We start from the raw sequence: 20,042 nt of genomic DNA, 5'->3' as shown, positions 1-20,042 counted from the left end.
GGTTAACAAACTAATGAGCACTGATATCAGCACTTAAGCAACAATGAGCACTAATTGGCACTGATTAGAATGTAGGCATACAACTTACTAATCGTATTCTGTAATGATGTGCCGAACTTCTAAGGTGTGCAAGCCAAAAGGGGCGTGGTTATGGGTGGGGAAATGGGTATTTCATGGATGTTCCAAAATTTAGGTGACTAGTTATAGAATATGGCCTAGTGCGCCTAAATCTGCACGCAGGGATTTACACCAAGCTTTTGTTGGTGTACATGGCTGCGTGTAGATTTAGGCGCTGAAATATCAACTAAGTGTATTCTATAATTGACGCCTAAATCTAGGCACCGATTATAGAATATGCTTAGTCGGCACTGATTTTAGCGCCGATTTGTTTTAGGCACCATATATAGAAATCCTCCTTAATGCATGCAGGTGCACTACATGCTGTTCTGTAAGGTAGCATGTAAGTGCTATAGTGCATAACTGCATGTGGGCATATGCATAGGCGGGACATGGACATGTTTCCTAGTTCTATGCGCACCTTATAGAATATTATGAGTTGCTTGCACTGCTTGGTGCACTTAGGGGTCCTTTTACTAAGCCACAGCAGCATTTTTAGTTCACAGTAGAAATCAGCTGGCAGTAAATTCTGAGACACCCACAGGAATATAATGGGCATCTCGGCATTTACCACCAGCTGACTTCTACCATGAGCTAAAAATACTACCGTGACTTAGTAAGAGACCCCCTTAGGCACTCACCTGGCAACTGCCACAGACCTGGCATGTGGATATATCTAACGGTAGGCATGTCAGTGCTGACTTATCCTAGTATCTTTGTGCCAAGATGCTGTTATAGAATTGGTGCTCAGCCTGTGGCATCAAGAAGCCTAACCTGAAGCACCAAGGTATAGAACTACCCCCGTAATGCCTGTCTTAGGATATATTATGTGTCACATTCATGTAAGATATCACAGGATTAATTCTGCAGATACATCTGGGTGGGTTGTTTCTGCATTTTGGGGTTATCAATAGAAATCAAACAAAATAAAACATGGAAAATAAAATTTTGGGGGGAAGTGTAGTGTTGGGTGTAGTGTTGAGCAGATGGTAGGTGTTCAAAAGTAAAGGATAATCTGCTGGGAAGGAGGAGATCCTTGTTGGGGGTGCTATTACCTGATTTACCTCATTCTTCTTGATCTTTCCGCTGCTTTTGACACTGTCGATCACAGCATACTTCTCGATACCCTGTCCTCACTTGGATTCCAGGGCTATGTCCTTTCCTGGTTCTCTTCCTACCTCTCCCTCCACACCTTTAGTGTTCACTCTGGTGGATCCTCTTCTACTTCTATCCCTCTGCCTGTCGGATGTACCTCAGGGTTCTGTTCTTGGTCCCCTCCTCTTTTCTATCTACACTTCTTCCCTTGGTTCATTAATCTCATCCCATGCCTTTTCCTACCATCTCTATGTTGATGACTCCCAAATCTACCTTTCTACCCCTAATATCTCACCTTGCATCCAAACCAAAGTTTCAGCGTGCTTGTCTGACATTGCTGTCTGGATGTCTCAAAGCCACCTGAAATTAAACATGACCAAAACCGAGCTTCTCATTTTCCCCCCCAAACCCACCTCCCCACTCCCCCCGTTTTCTATTTCTGTTGATGGCTCTCTCATTCTCCCTGTCTCCTCAGCTCGAAACCTTGGGGTCATCTTTGACTCTTCTCTCTCCTTCTCTGCTTATATCCAGCAGATCGCCAAGACCTGTTGTTTCTTTCTTTACAACATCTATAAAATCCGCCCCTTTCTTTCCGAGCACTCTACCAAAACCCTCATCCACACCCTTGTCACCTCTCGTTTAGACCACTGCAATCTGCTTCTTGCTGGCCTCCCACTTAATCACCTCTCCCCTCTCCAATCGGTTCAAAACTCTGCTGCCCGTCTTGTCTTCCGCCAGGGTCGCTTTACTCATACTACCCCTCTCCTCAAGTCACTTCACTGGCTCCCTATCCGTTTTTGCATCCTGTTCAAACTTCTTCTACTAACCTATAAATGTATTCACTCTGCTGCTCCCCAGTATCTCTCCACACTCGTCCTTCCCTATACCCCTTCCCGTGCACTCCGCTCCATGGATAAATCCTTATCTGTTCCCTTCTCCACTACTGCCAACTCCAGACTTCGCGCCTTCTGTCTCGCTGCACCCTACGCCCGGAATAAACTTCCTGAGCCCCTACGTCTTGCCCCATCCTTGGCCACCTTTAAATCTAGACTGAAAGCCCACCTCTAACATTGCTTTTGACTCGTAACCACTTGTAAACACTCGCCTCCACCTACCCTCCTCTCCTCCTTCCTGTACACATTAATTGATTTGATTTGCTTACTTTATTTTTTGTCTATTAGACTGTAAGCTCTTTGAGCAGGGACTGGCTTTCTCCTATGTTTATACAGTGCTGCGTATGCCTTGTAGCGCTATAGAAATGCTAAATAGTAGTAGTAGGAAAACTTTTTGTTCGGATAGGGGAGATTACACACTTACTCCATTCTAAATTACATATGTTACTGCTACTTGTAACTCTTGTAAATCCCGCACTGATGGGGTTGGGGGTCAAAACTAAAGTGCCTTAAAATGTGTGATAAAAGCACATTTTAATGCATTTTAGTAAATAGTCCTCCATGACAGTGCTTTGAATATAAAAAGTCCTGTATAATAAATAAATCTGAATCCAACTAAATTTAGTGAAGAGATAGACCTCAAACAGCCTCTGTTAACAAGTTTCTCATCAGTCCAATTTTGACAAATATTTGTGCACCCTCTGTGTGTCTACAAAGTAATAAATCTCATAATTTCTCCCTTCATGTAATCGTCATCTAATGTTTTCAAACCTTTTAAAATTCACTTATTTTAAATCCATAACAAGAATCCAAGCTCCAACAGGACTTCTGCATCAGAGAACTTACAACTCTACACTTCATTCATCCATTACGTTACACATTACACTTTTTAACTTATTTATTTTTACATTACACTTTTTATTTATTTATTTTTAGGGGTGAGCAATGATTAAAAATTTTAATTTTGCAATCAATTGTGTGATTAAAAATATTATTCGTGCTTAATCATGGCATGCATTTTGGGCACATGCTTTTCAATTTTTAATGTTGACCCAAAATTAAGCGTGGTATTAACATTTCTAACTCTGCCTCCTTGCATTCAGAGGCAGCAGCAATAACGGCAGCATTAGCTTCAACAGCTTCTCTCTTTCTCTCTTCTTTTGGTTTACGTTTCTCAGTTTTGTTTTGTTTTTATTTATAATTTCAACATATTATACAAGCATTCAATCTTGTTCCAGAAAAACAGAGCATATGTAATACACTTAGGAAACAACATAATCTTTCCCCTCTTACTCCAAGAGAGGTAAAGAAAACATAACAATTAAATCTCTTTCTTAGACCACCTATTCAAAGCAACAAGGGGGGGTTAGGTATAAATGGTGGAAAAACAACAGAGGAAACTATTTTAATCGTAGATGGCCTGGTTAACTTCACGCTACTATAATATTAATCCTGATTTTCTCATTGTTCAAAAGCTATCTGGTTACTTTCTTCATTTCTAGGAAAACTTTTAACTGTTCCGGTTCAAAAAACACATATTTTTTATCTAAGTAATTTATCAAACATTTACATGGATAAGACAAAATAAATCTCGCCCCCAACAGTTGAGTTTCTTCTCTAAAGGCTAGGAAAGCCTTCCTTCTATCTTGTGTGGTTTTCACCACGTCTGGGTAGATCCATATCTTCCAAGAAACGTTTTAGCTGCATTTTTAAAATACATTTTCAATATGGCATTCACATCCTGTTCGAAGACTAATGAAACAAGCAAGGTCTTCCTAACTAAGATTTCAGTTGCTGATTGTTCTAAGAAGGCAGTTAAATTTTGCAAGTCTCCAGGAGCCTTCAATTTTTCTCCCCTTTTTAAATCTGGTAAGCAATATATTTTATTAACTGGGGGAATCAACTCTGGGGAGTATAGAAGGTTTTCCATCAGAAACTTTTTAAACAAGTCCTTCGTGTTAATTTCAGAGGAAACTGGAAAGTTCAAGAACCTCAGGTTTAAACGTCTATTATAATTTTCAAACTGTTCTATCTTTCGATGGATTACCATTTTGTCCTTTATAAGCAAATCGGATTTTTCTTTTAAAGTCAATAAATCCTGTTGAACGACTATATTAGTTTTTTCAGATTCTTTTTTAAATGTGTCCAACGCTGAAGTTACCAAATCTAATTTACTCACAATTGGGGCCACAACAGAAGTCAGCATCTGTATCGCCTCCCAGATAGTGTCCAAAGTTACCGCCTCGGGAGCCTTTAGCTCCACTTTGTTCTGTTCTCCCAGCGTCTCGTCCGGGTTCCGGTGGGCAGGTCTTCTGTTGCGCCATCTTCAGACGCCTCTAGAAGTCCTAACCCGCTTCTGAGACCTGCTGGACAAGGCGGGGGATTAATCTCCGGCGAGGATAATGATGTCTCCGCTCCCCGTGGGGAAGACGATCCACCCGCGTCTCCCACTGCGGGAGACTGACTCAAGCCGGTCTGTCGTGGAGTGCTGGTGGCATACTTCTTCATCGTCGTCTGCACCAGAGCAGTTTTGGAATTCACCACCGGTAAACCCCTTACTACCCCTTTCCTTTTGGTGTGTGGCATTTTTCAGGTAACTTTGCTGCAATAATCGTCTTCACCTTAGGAAAAGTCAGCGACGGTGTTGAGCGTCTACCAGTCCGTCCGCCATCTTGACACGCCCCCAGGCTCTTTGTCACGTTTCTCAGTTTTTATAGCTGCTCCTTGTTCACTATTAAAAAAAAACACCTTCCAATTTGGCAGCCACTGCATCCAATTCCAGTTTAAGAGCAATAGAGCCCATATTGGACCTGCTGGAATGATTTGTCCTGCGTGATTTTAAGGCCATGGAGACTCTAGAATTTCTAGAACTGTGCCTAGAATTTCCAGACTGTAGTGACTTTTTTCCCCAAGGTCTGTGTACAACATTATTTGTAGGCTGCATGCAACTGGTCAGTATTTGGGCCTTCAGCCTTGGTCCCCTTTGAAACCCCGTGCATTTCTTGCTCCACTTTGAGCCAGTTTTTCCAAAAGAGAGACATACTTTTCTACTTCAGTGTCATACATCCCTCTGGCTTTCTCTGTAGGTTTATGCAGTGTTTGGGACCTTAAACTCTTTTCACTGCTCTTACTGGCTTGTGCTGTGTGCCAGCCTGGTCAATTACTACGTTATTACATTCAATTACTTAAGAATTCTGCATGGCTTCAGTTGCAAAAAATAAATCCCTTTTCCCTGTGTTTATTTTCTTTAGAACACCTTTACAGAGTGAACCTTGGCTTTGTGCCAAAATGTTGCTTATTAGGAACAATTGGGGAGTGGGGTATATGTAGCTCTTAGCTTTCCTCTGTTGGCACAAGCACCTTGGCTAGGAAGCAAGCCTTTATATGGAAATCCTTTCCTCTCCCCTGTATCTTTCAGGCAGTTTGTTGGGGGGGGGGGGGGATAGGGTTTGAGTTCAATAGATACCCTTACTAAACACTGCAGGAAGCTAGAAGTCCCTATATGGCAATCCTCTTACTTCTAAATAGCTTGCAAGCAGAGATTGTATCTAATTGTAACTTTTTTGTAGAGCTGACAATGCAATTGAATACAGATAATACTCATATTAAATATACATCATAATATAACCTGCCTCCATGAATATGGGGGCAGAACAGTGCTATTCTATAAAGGAGGTTCTGGGCTAAGTGCTTTTTATAGAATAGCACCTAGAGGGGATTCCCACACCCAACTTTGGGCATGAGGACTTATACCAGCTGAAACCTAGTGTAAATCCTGATAAACAAGTTGGGAGCAGATCCCAGGAAATCTGTAACACTGTGCATATCTTTTCTGAATGTCCCTGACCCATCCATGCCCACACCCTCTTTTGGTTGTGCACAAGAGGATTTGGGCACAGATCTGTATAGGATTGTGTCAGTCAGATCCGTGCACAAATCCAAAATTAGTGCCCATTAACATCAGTAATTGATTAACAGCCAATTATTGATTGTTAACAGCTTGTTATCTATTTGTGCATGGATCTCAAGATCACACCCAAATTTGGGCACCATTTATAAAATCCTTCAACCTTATGATTCTGGGTCAACCAATGGGACAGATCTATTTTCAGTTCATAACTGGCATTTATGTTCATTGAATCTGAGTCACATACATCTTGAAATCAAATCACAGAGACATAGAATCACATAGATCACAAAGCTAATAGTACAGTCTTTCATTTTCATTATTATAGTAATATTCATAAATTGCTATTATACCCCACTAATTGTGAAGGGATACCATGGACAATGGCCACAAGCATAATGTCCCAATTTACCCTAAATAGAATCTGATGTTTCGTGTTTACAGCAAATCAGTTCTTTCAAATTTCTCTCACACAATCATTGGTTTCAATTGAAATTAAGAAAATGATAAAACGTGCCAATGATTGAAAATTGAACAAACAATCCATTTATGGTATTGTAAAGAATGGTAAAACACAATCCAAATCCTTAGACTGTTTATATAGAGTAACATAGTAGATGACGGCAGAAAAAAGACTGCACGGTCCATCCAGTCTGCCCAACAAGACAACTCATGTGTGCTACTTTTTGTGTATACCCTACTTTGATTTGTACTTGTGCTCTTCAGGGCACAGACCGTATAAGTCTGCCCAGCACTATCCCCGCCTCCCAACCACCGGCTCTGGCACATTTATATTGAAGAAGTAAATCTTGACTGGCAAATCTTGCTTATTTGTAAGCTTGCTTCAAGATTGAATGAACATAAATACAGGATACAAACCAAGGATAGATCTGTCCTATTGATTGATCACTGGTTAACCCAGAATCATAAAACAGAAGACATTTTGTGAAGAATTGTTGACCATGTGTATGATGATTGGCATGGAGGTAATCTTTCCCAACTGAATTATTTTAAGCTCCATATTTTAGATGACTTGAATGCTGAGCTGGAATGGAGGTACTTACGTATTTGAAAGTAACTGAAGATGAGTGTGCTATTGGTGAATTTGGGTCATGTGTGATTTTATTTAAGACACTGTCACCATTGTTTCCCAGAAAATATATTGGAAGAATGACTGAATGAAGTGTAGAGTTCTAAATTCCCCATTACAGAAGTAATCTGAAACATGGTCATGTTGAAGCTTAGATTATTATGGATTTAAGATAAGTGAATTTTAGTTAGAAAAGTATTGTATGAAAATTATATGAAGGGAGAAGTTATGAGTTATTGCTTTGTAGACACACAGGAGCACAAATATTTGCTAAAATGGACTGGAGATGAAACCTGTTAACAAAGGCTGTGAAATGTGAGCTACGCCTTTATGGTATGAGGTCCATCTCTTCATTCAATTTAGTTAAGATTCAGGTTTATTTCTTTTATAGGATTTAATTGGATTTAATCTGAATCAAGTTGGATTGGCTACTGTCCAAGTGTTGGATACAAAGAGTGCATTCCACCCAAACCCAATTTCCAATTTTCTTTAAAGCATTTGTGTAGCTATGTCTGAGAGGTGAAGGGGGTTAGCTTAGCAGAGTTTAAAAAGGGGTTGGACGGTTTCCTAAAGGACAAGTCCATAAACCGCTACTAAATGGACTTGGGAAAAATCCACAATTCCAGGAATAACATGTATAGAATGTTTGTACGTTTGGGAAGCTTGCCAGGTGCCCTTGGCCTGGATTGGCCGCTGTCGTGGACAGGATGCTGGGCTCGATGGACCCTTGGTCTTTTCCCAGTATGGCATTACTTATGTACTAGCACATTCCCACACGATTGTTATCATCCAATCCTAAAAGACACTCACTAAGGTAACAGGGACATTGGAGCCAGTGCTGTGGGTGATTGAGCAATCCCAATATTGAGTAGACTCATGACTGTGTCCAGGGATGGGGTAATTTCTATTAGGTTTAACTCCCCCCCCCCCCCCAATAATTGTAAAAAGTTGGGTTCTATGGTCAGTGATGAGAAGGGATCCATATTCACATGGAAGTTGGTCTGAGTTGGTGTTTGATGTTATAAGCAGGGTCAACATCATATATATTTCAGCTGTACCAGGACACAAAGTATATTGTAAGGCCAGTGTGATATATAAACTTTCACTCCCTGTGCAAGCAGGACTAAGAAAAATAATTCACGAAAACCAAAAAGATTTACTACATATATTCAATGCTGCTATACATTTAGAGGCAGATTTTAGAAGGAAGTCCAACTCAGAATAAGGTCATCCATGTCAGTACATTGCATACGGCCATCCATTTCTCATGGATCTGCCAACATCTAGCCTGTTTTAAAATAGATGAGAAATGGACATGCAAGTGGAGGCTATGTCCAGCAACAACATTCATTTTACAAACTGAAATGCCCAGAATATGAATGGAGCAAAAATAAGGGACTGTCCGTGTTATAAAATGGCCACATAGACATCCATGTGGAGGAGAAGCTTAATGGCTAGAACAGCAGGCTGAGAACCAGGGCAGAGAATCAGAGGACCCCAGTTCAATTCATACAGCTGCTCTTTGTAAAATTTTCTTTCTTTTCCTTCTTTTTTTTTTTTAAATTGTGAGCCCTTTAGGGACAGAAACATTTCTACTGTGATTTTCCTTCCTCAATTGGAGCACCTTTCTGTAACCTTCACGTGCCAGGTCTAAATGCCCACATCCATATTTGTGGACATAGATGTTCCATCCCCTTCTAAAATCAGAGTTGGGTGTCCATACTTTGACCCTTCCCTAGTCCTCCCAAACCACACCCCTTTTCCATAATGACGTACTGCAGTTTTAGACATCCATATCCCAAATTTATAAAATCAGGATTTGGACATCAATGTAACATGGATGTCTAAATGTCAGTTTTCAGATGTCCAAAACATGAATAGAGCCTCTAAAATAACAGCCACAATGAGCTATGCATAATGCAGTCAATGTTGCCACCTCTATCCATTTAGTTTAGGCTGCTATCCAGCAGGCCTAAACATATAAGGTCCGAGATTTAAAGGATTTATGCTCCTAAATTGACCTCTTCAAAAATTTACCACGGCTGAGTGCATAAATGTATACTCAAAATTCACTAAACTCCTAAAAAAGTGGATGGCAACAGGGACGGTTTTAGGATGAGGGAAAAGGAGCTAGGCACTGGCTTTCAGTACTAAAGCCTTTCAAAATATACAAATAGTGGACGTATATATTCACCGGCTACCTATGACTATGTCTGTTTGAAAACTGACCCCTCTAATTTTAAATGGCGCCCTATTAAATGCCCATCAAATGCACCCAATTGTGTTTCTGGATATGAAGCATTCTGCTTAAATTGGTGTATACCAAATTTAAAACTCTTGTGAAGGCCTAGCAATGTAGGCTACTGCTAAGACAGGTTATTTTACCACAAGTAGTGCTATTCTAGCACAGGATCCCATTTTATGCAATGATACCTTAGCACAAGCTGTGTTAAAATAACCCATCTTAATGATAGCCCATGCTGATAATGGCCCTCCTTAATGTTATTGTCAAACAATGTATTAATCTTCTCTTTTAACAAATGTATAAGTTGGCAGACTGGTTGTGGCTGGCAAACAGAAGGCAACTGGATTAGTGCAGTGGTTCCCAAACCTGGTCCAGGTTTTCAGGATATCCACAATGAATATTCATGAGAGAAATGTGTATGCACTGCCTCCTCTGCATTCAAATGTCTCTCATGAATATTCATTGTGGGTATCCTGAAAACCTGACTGGCTGGGATCCCTCCAGGACCAGATTTGGGAACTACTGGATTAGTGTCTTATGAAAGAAGATACCTATCACCTCTGGATGAAAGAAAATAAGTCTCCCATTGCATTGCACTTTGAATCACCCAGCTTTGCATGTGATCCTAAACAGCAGTATTTCAACAGGACGAAAGCAGTCACAATGGCACACTAAAATAATGCAATAGGAGATGCTATGCAACGGGAGTCTTAATTTTAACTGCAATATCCTTCAGTCAACTGAAAATAACAAGTGCAAATAAATTTAAATGTGTCTCGAGGCTTCTTGTAATATATGAACTAGATGATCCATTGTCTCAAAATATGAAGGTGAGATTTAGTCCTCTGGTCTTTGTTCAGTCTAGTCAACTATGGGCCTAATATTAAAAAACGTTGCACTCAAATTTAGGCTACTAATGGCTCCTTTTACCAAGCTGTGGTAAAAGGGAGCCTGCGGTAGCATTGGTGCATGTTTTTGATGGTGCCAAGGCCCCCTTTTACTGCAGTGGGTAAAAGGATGGTTTTTTTTTTTCTTTTAAAGGAAATGGCCCTGCATTAATCACAGGGATTGGTGCATGGCCAGTCTGGGAGAGACCATACCGCCACCTATTTAGGTGACGGTAAGGGCTCCTGTGCTAACCTGGCGGTAAACTTATTACCGCCGGGTAAGCCCCTGCGTTATTTGTAGAGCCAGAAATGGTGCGCACTGGGAGTGGGAACTACTGCTGGGCTTCTGCGGTAGCCCGATAGTTCTGAATTGGCATGCAGCAAGGCCTTTGTAAAAGAACCCCTAAATTAGGTGCCTAAATTTGTTCCCTATTTTCAGCAAAACGTAAGAGCCTAAGAGGTCTTTTTACCAAGCATGGGGGATGGGAAGTGGGTGTTCCCGGTGGTAATTGGGCAGCGTGGGCACATTGCCACACGCTGCCTGATTACTGTTGGGTTAACGCATGAGCCCTTACTGCCTCCTAAATCATTGTTGGTAAGGGCTCAGGCAGTAAATGGCCACACGCTAATTCTGATACTAGCACACAACCATTAACGAGTCTAAAAAATGACTTTTTCCCACCATGGTGAAAAGTGGCCTTGGCGAGTGGCAATTCCATGCACCAACATTCCCATGTGCCACTTTTTACTGCTGCTTGGTTAAAGGACCCCTAAGATTTCTGCTGAAAATTCACCAAAGTGTAAGAGTTTAACAGTTATGCTCCTAAATGTAGGCCTGCTGTTCACTTGCCTAGATATGAGCCTAATTTTGGTACCTAGTGATGAAAACTTGTGCTAAGTTCCTATGTTCCCTACTCAAACCCACCCCTGTTGCCACCCACTTTTTAGGATCCTAAACTTAGCAGTTCAGTGACATTTTGCACATAAATTTAGGCACCCAAAGTTAGGAGCATAAACCTTTTGAATTTTGGCTTCTATATATGTCTATAATTTTTGGAATAGTGCTATAGAATTACAGAAAAATCAGCAGCTAGCTGCAGAACACTTGCAGAGGCTCCAATAGGTCTTACCACTGTTGCTATGTGCTTACCTCTGCTTCTTCCAACCCAAACAGAGTAATCTAGCTGCCTTCTGGATTTGCTAGAGGGGGCAGTAGTAGGAACATGGCAGCAGTGGGATGAAGGAGACAGCAATGATTGTGCCAGTGAGTGAAAAATGAGAGGTGTCTGCATGTGCCTTCCCATCCTAATGTGCTGCAGGGATAATACTTCAGCACAATGCAAATGCATGCTGTACTGCTGCCATTTTCTGGTCAACTTACTAGATAGTATTCTTTAAAACATGTACTTTATTTTTAGTCTTATGAAGTGGAGGAGTGGCCTAGTGGTTAGGGTGGTGGACTCTGGTCCTGGGGAACTGAGTTCAATTCCCACTTCAGGCACAGGCAGCTCCTTGTGACTCTGGGCAAGTCACTTAACCCTCCATTGCCCCAGGTACAAATAAGTACCTGTAAGCCACATTGAACCTGCCATGAATGGGAAAGCGCAGGGTACAAATGTAACAAAAAACAAAACATTAAGTCCTATTTTGAAACATCAAAGCAGTGTACAATTAAAACAAGAAAAAAAAGGATCAAGACAGTAAATTAAATACAACAAATTGTGAGAAATTAGCTTAAAATTTCTTTGTCTCTTACATGCACCCTCTTTAATTTATATTGTATCTCACTGAGGGAGACCAGAGCAAACCATGTCTCTCTTTCCCAGATAAAAATGTTCAAACAGGAACCACCTGGATTGCTATGGAGCCTTATCAACAGCAGGTAGGAAATGTATCTGTTTATGACTGATGTAGAGTGATTAATATCTTGTCTTTTGGGGAGAGATGAATACAAGCAACTTGCTGCTTAATACACCAAAGCAAGTCACAAACAAGCCATGCCCCTCCACTTCCAAACATTGCAGCAGGTCCTAGAAGTATATGTATATCCTCCAACATAGAAAATGTCAAACAAAATGGGTACAGCTCAGATAGGTCAGCCAAGCAACAGATAAGGGTGCACCCAACAGAGTGGATGAAACATAAGTGCATATCCTGCACTGCATTTTAGTTGAATGGAGGGAAACCTGAGGTACTAGGGATGAGGAATGAGCAGTACTACTTACCCACAGAAAGACTCCACTCACTCTGACATGCTTTCTCTATAGATGTTTCTACAACTGATCATCAAAAACATTCACAGGAGGCTTGTGGTCATAATTAGTCGCAGATCGTGCAGTTCTTATTAAACAGATGGCATTAGAAGGTGTGCAAACAAACAAGATCTGCAGCTATACAGTATTCACCCAGTGCTGATCAACTTGGAAAAGCAGGAAGGAGATGGAAGTGGCAACAAAGCGGCAAGAACAACTTCCCACACTTAGTATAGTGGAGAAGTAGCCTAGTGATTGGAGAAACAGGCTACGAACCAGTAAAACCAGGATCCAAACCCCATTGCCACTCCTTGGATCTTGAAACAGGTACAAATTTAGACTATAAGCCTTCTGGGGACAAGAAAGTATAACTCACCATGAGCTACTATTGAAAAGTCATGAGCCCAGAGTAACTTGACCATGGTAATCACAGTAAGCAAACTAGAGACAGAATGTATGATGCCCCTTACCTCATTTCAGTTGTAGTGAAATGTTTGTATCTGACAATCATTGCTTGAAGGTAATCTTTGAATGTCTGCACTTGTAAATAAACCACCTTGTATTCTGCTATTTGACCAATAGTGTGATGATCGATGCAAAAGGTACTGAAAATGCCTTTATTTTTGTCTACAGTGTGGTATCCTGTATTTGTGTGTTATTACTCAATGCCTCTATTTTCTTCAATTATGTAATAATAATAATCCTGCCAAACTTTATCAGCACTGGGACCTTATAAACTCCAACTTTAATGCTGTTATGTTCAGTTAATGTTTTATATTAATTTTAATACCATGTCTTTCTAACTTCTTAACAACCAAGTTGTGCTTATGTTTTTAAAGAGAACTTTAAGGTGTAAGGTCAATGAACAACTAAAAAAGATACTTTATCAGTATATTGATTTCAGAGTTCCCTGCATCCTCTGCGACTGACAACAACCACTGAACAAATAAGTGTCTGTACCTGCTCTCCTTAATATTACTTGGCATTAAAAATAAAATTAATTCATAACTTTGCTTTATTGTTATTGATATAACAATAAGAACAAACATCACTGACTTCAGTCACTGGACACTTGTGATTACAGATCTTGTAAAAAGACGCATATGCCATTTTCAGTTCTAACAGCGGTATAAGGGCCCTTTTACTAAAGGATTGCCGCGTGGCAACCTGGAAATACCGCCGGCTGAACACAGGTACCGGCGGTAGTTCCACCCCCAGCACGTGCCATCCATTTCTCATAAAATCAGACCTGATTTTCTAGCGAAGGGGTTACCCAGCTGCCCGGTTATCACAGAATTAGCATGGGAGCCCTTACTGCCACCTCAATGGGTGGCAGTAAGTGCTTCCCCCAAAATGGCCGCACAGCAAGTGAGAACTTACCACCTAGCCATTTCTTTTTTTGGCCTTTTTACACACTGTGGTAAAAAAAGGGACCCTGGCGTGTGGCAAAAATGGCTGCCGCCGCTAGCACAATGCTCCTTTTACCGCAGCTTAGTAAAAGGGCCCCTAAGAGCTAATGCATGCTTAAAGCAGGAAACAAAGAGGGGCATAATCGAAAGGGACGCCCAAGTTTTGTTGAGGACGTCCTCGCAAAACATCCTGATGGAGGGGCAGGGAAACCCGTATTATCGAAACAAGATGGACGTCCATCTTTCGTTTCGATAATACAGTCGGGGACGCCCAAATCTTGAACTTTTGGTCGTCCTTAGAGATGGTCGTACCTAGACTTGGTCGTTTCTGATTTTTGGCGATAATGGAAACCAAGGATGCCCATCTCAGAAACGACCAAATCCAAGCCCTTTGGTCATGGGAGGAGCCAGCATTTGTAGTGCACTGGTCCCCCTGATGTGCCAGGACACCAATCGGGCACCCTAGGGGGCACTGCAATGGACTTCATAAAATGCTCCCAGGAACATAGCTCCCTTACCTTGTCTGCTGAGCCCCCCATACTCCCCCCCCTAAAACCCACTACCCACAACTGTAACATAGCCCTTACGGGTGAAGGGGGCACCTAGATGTGGGTACAGTGGGTTTCTGGTGGGTTTCTTGAGGGCTCGCTGTTTCCTCCAAAAACGTAACAGGTAGGGAGGGGGGGGATGGGCCTGGGTTTGCCTGCCTGAAGTGCACTGCACCCACTAAAACTGTTCCAGGTACCTGCATTCTGCTGTGATGGACCTGAGTACGACATCTGAGGCTGGCAAAAAATATTTTGAAAGATGTTTTTTGAGGGTGGGAGGGGGTTAGTGACCACTGGGGGAGTAAGGGGAGGTCATCTGGTCATTTCTGCCACCTTTTTGTGCCTTGGTCGCAAGAAAAACAGACCCAAGTAAAGTCATCCCAGTGCTCGTCAGGGATGCCATTTTTTTCCATTATGGGTCTAGGACGTCCATGTGTTAGGCACGCCCAAGTCCCGCCTTTGCTACGCCTACGATACGCCCCCTTGAACTTTGGCCGTCCCTGCGACGGAAAGCAGTTGGGGACATCCAAAATCGGCTTTCAATTATACCGATTTGGACGACCCTGGGAGAAGGACGCCCATCTTCCAATTTGTGTCGAAAGATGGGCGTCCTTCTCTTTCAAAAATGAGCCTGAAAGTCTACCACAAAAAGCTTCTTAGCACACACTAATCATGCACTATTTTTTGGAGGGAATAGGCATGGAAACATTATCTAGCTAGCATGAGTACATTAGCGCATGCTAAATGGATAACATGGATTTAACACAGTACCTCCTAAATAGGAACTGGTAAGTGCTCCCATGTTAATTTTTTTTTTTTTTTTTTGCAAGTACTGCACGCTAGTTTAAAAGATAGCCCAGGACTTGCAAAAATAATAATAAAGTCCTTATAATACTGCCACAGTAAATCTGGGCTTAGCACTCAGGAAAGTCCCGCATTAGCCCAGATTTTGCTATGGCTTAGTAAAAAGGGTCCTATCTGTAAAGAAAGGAATAAACATAGCTTAGAACTTCAATACAATTATTGCCATTGTGTCCTGGCCTAGAGTAAGTAAACAGAGGCAGAGACATAATAAGCAGTTTTTTTCAGGAACTGAAGTCTGTACAAGTTGTCAGATAGTACAGAGCTGCTGCAGCATGTAAGTGTAAACCATGCTGATTCAGGCCTGGTTTTGCCGTCAAACACATGGCTTTTTAGTTCTGATATTCCCTATAGCTCCCATAAAATTTCAACTACAACTCCCTGCATGCAGTGGGACAAAATCAGTTTGGATGAACCTTCTCAGTTGAATGGGGATTAAATTGCAGTAAAAACCTACAGGATGCTTTCACCTAGATTACAAGACGGGCACCAAGGGCCGACACATTGGGCTGAATATGTAATAATTGCCAACTAAAATGTTACAGAACACAAGAGATATCCTTGAAGTGCCCCAAACAGTACATAAAAAAGCAAAGCAAATCACCCATTGTACCTCAATGTAACTCACCTTGAGCTACTATTAAAAAGGTGTGAGCAAAATCCCAATTAATTAACTAATTAAATCCTGTCAGTAAAATGTGGAAAATCACAGTGTATGTTTTTAGTAAAAGACCCCCTATATGAATAAACATCACCAAAACTTTACAACTGAACACAAAAGCTACCACTACCTTTTCCTCTTCAAATCTCTATCTTCAAAAACTCTAAGAATAACCACACAAACTATAGATGCCCTCTCCACACTGTACAACACTATTGTCACTCCACCAAAATGTAAATTGTAAGCCACTTTGAACCAAAATTTGTTTTTGGATAATAGTGGCATACAAGAATGCATAAATAAAATAAAAAATAAATAGGTCTTCCAACTAAGGACATCATATAGTCAAAACAATTTTTGAACAAAGTTAACTATATAAAAGGAAAGAGAAAAGGGGATTTGGGATTTTAAAGACTAGAATTAGGCCTATCAGCAACAATCTGAAAAAGATTTTTTGGACAGGTCACATGTTGAGAGATCTCAAGTGCTGTTTAAAAAAATGGAGTAACTTCTAAGCTTCCCTTTTAATTGAGTCATTGAAAATGTTTGGACATTTGCACAAATCACTTTTTGGACATCAACCCTCCAGCGTTCTGATAATTATGATGATCTGTGGTGTGGTTCCCTGAAGAAGCGGAGCGAAATGGGATCGTTGGGACTGCACTTTTCTTCTTTCTGGAAGTAGAGATGCACTACCCTTCACATGAACTGGACAGCGTACTGAAGATAAGCGATTCAATTAATTAATTAATTTTTTGTTGGCAGCAAGCTGTGCTTTGGTTGATTGAGATTTACTGAGAAAAGATTAAGAAAACCAAAAAAAATTTTTTTTGCACATTTCAAAAGACAAACATACAAAAAAAGTGTTTGGGTTTTTTTTATGTCTATGATTACTTTTTACGCTGTGTGCACTTGAAAAGTTACGGTGTTGCCACAGGTGTGCGATATTTTCCCCCTTTCACTTTAAAGTCACTTATTTTTCTTCACTGAATGTGATTTGAAAGTTTTTATTGTGCCATTTTGGACGGTTCACTGTTTTTTTTTTGTTCTGTATGAAGCTTATCAACCAACATGCTGTGCTTTGAATAAAGATGATTAAAACAAAAAATAAGTTTTGGATGTAACTGAATTCTATTATTCTGTTTCACTAGATTTCCAGTTTTCGCACAATATAAGTCATCACAAGGGCAAAAGACAAGAAAACCAATGGATTGCATTAGGGGTTTATAGCCCATTTAGTTAAGTTTAAACAAATGAGAGATCTTAATGAAAGAAAATATTTTTATTATTTTGATTTATGAAAACCACTTGATTTTGAAACAGGCTCAAAACAGAATACTCCACTTACAAAAGAGATGAAGTGAAGATGTGATTCCATCTGTCCCAATGAAAGAATTTAATCCTACTTCCAGTCCCAAAGCAGATTACAACAACAGTTAAGATGAACCCATCAGTAAACAGGATATCCTGATCCTCACTGAAATCTAGTCAAGTACTACTGTATTCTATTCACAGAACAGTGTAGAAAAAAAACAGCAGAAAATACAGCCTTTATTAGTGCTGTTTCCACCAGCTACAATAATATTTGAAGCTGTTTTAGAGATATTCAATTTTGATTTCATATGGGACGTTTTCAAATAAATTAAAAATATGTCAAATAAGTAAAAAAACAAAAACAAAAAAACCCTTTTGCTCTCTGCCTATCCAACTGGAACAGCTTTTGACTTTTTACAGATGGACCACGCATAGGCAGTCCCTTATTTCTAATAATCTTTCAGCTGTTAACTTAGACATCAAATGAATGTAATCCAATTTGCGGAGAATCATCTGAAGGACAGGACGTGTCGGCTGCTTCCATGCCGCAGCCAGAACAAGCTTGCTGGCCACCAACATATGGGTGACCAACAGGTGAACAGGTTCCTTCGCTGCCGCTGGTTTAAAATGAAGAAGACAATGGTCCATTCGCATAGGATACAATGTCTTAGTTACACTGTAAATAAGTTTCAAAACCATGGTCCAAAACTTTGGAGCATGAGGGCAAGACCACCAAATATGAACCATATCCCCAATCTGACCACACTGGCGCCAGCACTGAGCTGATCCCAACTGGAACATCTTGGCCAGAAGCTGGGGTGTATAATACCAGCAATAAAGTCTTTGCTTAAAGCCCACCTCTTCAATGCTGCGTTCGGCACCTAATCCTTACCATTCAGTGAATCCAGACTGCCCCTATCGGACCGACCGTTCACTTGTCTATTAGATTGTAAGCTCTTTGAGCAGGGACTGTCTCTCTTTGTTAAATTGTACAGCGCTGCGCAACCCTAGTATCGCTCTAGAAATGTTAAGTAGTAGTATTGCTTTTAATAGCATTTGCTATTGTTTTGGGTGTACTTGTTACTCCCTCTGCTGCTAGTAAGCTATGCCTACTGGCTTCAGTCCATATAATGGACTAGTTTGCCTCGTGCGTTTTTACTAGAAAAAAGGTGCCGGTACTCAAATGCTAGGCCACCCTTCAGGAGTGAGGTGATCATTGAGGGATCCACCCCATAATGGCCAGGCCCCCTGCAACCAGTCACAGAATCTATGACAAGGCAGAATTGGTGTGCAGAGCCTGAGCTCTTTCATTAAAACTTGGGGTCCATGCAGTGGTGTGCTGGAGCCGGCTCGCACCGGCGTTGATAAATTTTTTACTGACTTGCGAGCCGGCTCTCCTTCCTCCCTCCCTCCCAGCTACAGGGTCTGGTCCCTCCCCTCCCTTGTCCAGCAATTTCTTCAGGGCAGGCAGTTTTGCCTGCCCGCTGCCGGCGCTGACCCTCCCCCGCTGCTGGATTGCTCTTTAAAAATGGCCACCGAGACTTCCAGCGGTGGCCTCACGAGACTTCTGCTGAAGTCTTGGAGGCCGCCCTTGTAAGTCTCGGCGGCCATTTTGAAGAGCGATCCAGCAGCGGGGGAGAGTCAGCACCAGCAGCGGGCAGAAAAGACTGGGGATCTTTCCTGCCTGCCCCGAAGCATCCGCTGGACAACCTCGGTGGCTGGAGGCGGGGCAGGGGAGAGAAGGGAGTCACTGGACATGGGTGGCTGGAGGGGGGGCAGGGAGAGAAGGGAGTCGCTGGACATGGGTGGCTGGAGGGGGGGGCAGGAGAGAGAAGGGAGTCGCTAAACATGGGTGGCTGGAGGGGGGGCAGGAGAGAGAGGAGAGTCGCTGGGCATGGGTGGCTGGAGGGGGGGCAGGGGAGAGAGGAGGGTTGCTGGACATGGGTGGATGGAGGGGAGGGCAGGGGAGAGGAGGGTCACTGGATATGGGTGGATAGAGGGGAGGGCAGGGGAGAGGAGTGTCACTGGACATGGGTGGATGGAGGGGAGGGGAGGGCAGGGGGAGAGAAGGGTTGCTGGGTATGGGTGGCTGGAGGGGGGACAAGGGAGAGAGGAGGGTTGCTGCACATGGGTGGATGGAGGGGAGGGCAGGGGAGAGGAGGGTCGCTGGACATGGTTGGATGGAGGGGAGGGCAGGGGAGAGAGTAGAAATGCTGGACATGGATGAAGGGGAGGGAAGAGTGAGGAAGGAGATGAGATGACGGAAAAGGAAGAGAAGGGAAAAACTGCACATGGATGAAGAAAATAGCCAGAAGCTGGATCCACTGCACAGTCAAGTCTGCGGAGGACCAGAAATGAAGAAGAAAGGAGGAAAGGAAAGAAATAAATGGAAAGGAAGCCCTGGAAACGGAGTTAAGAGGACAGATAGCAGGAGAATCGGATACTGGGCCAGCATGATCAGAAAAACAAAGTCACCAGACAACAAAGGTAGAAATTTTCATTATAGTGTTTGGAATAGGTTCACTTTGAGAATCAAGTGCTCAACATTAAAAGTTTATATTTATTTACTTATTTATGGCATTTTATCGCACATGAAACATGAATTAGATTGGAACCTGGGAACATTTAATTTTTTTTTCATGGAGTAATGCATTGCCCCCCCCCCCAAGGCTCTCTCCCCGGCTATAGCCAGCTCTGCAATTTGGGGGGGGGGGGGCGCAGAGGGGGACCGGGGACAGAGCCTGTTGTTAAACATTTACCAGC

General features: G+C 42.0%; 1 protein-coding gene across 3 annotated transcripts in view; it reads left to right on the top strand.

Moving 5' to 3' along the window:
- Window positions 1-13,438, top strand: part of ADD2 (adducin 2) — a 150,834-nt gene extending 137,396 nt beyond the window's left edge. For 2 of the 3 annotated variants that reach the window (XR_003941997.1, XR_003941996.1), the window contains exons 19-20: window positions 12,061-12,116; window positions 12,502-13,438. The gene's annotated coding sequence lies outside the window, so the exon portion shown is untranslated. Of the gene's footprint in view, window positions 1-12,060 lie in introns of all 3 variants that reach the window. The other variant, XR_003941995.1, reaches the window with a different exon arrangement.
- The last annotated feature ends 6,604 nt before the right edge of the window (window positions 13,439-20,042 follow it).

Source organism: Microcaecilia unicolor, chromosome 4, assembly GCF_901765095.1.
Source record: "Microcaecilia unicolor chromosome 4, aMicUni1.1, whole genome shotgun sequence".
Classification (NCBI taxonomy): domain Eukaryota; kingdom Metazoa; phylum Chordata; class Amphibia; order Gymnophiona; family Siphonopidae; genus Microcaecilia; species Microcaecilia unicolor.
Note: the sequence above shows the minus strand (reverse complement) of the source record. Positions and strands in the feature narration are given on the sequence as shown.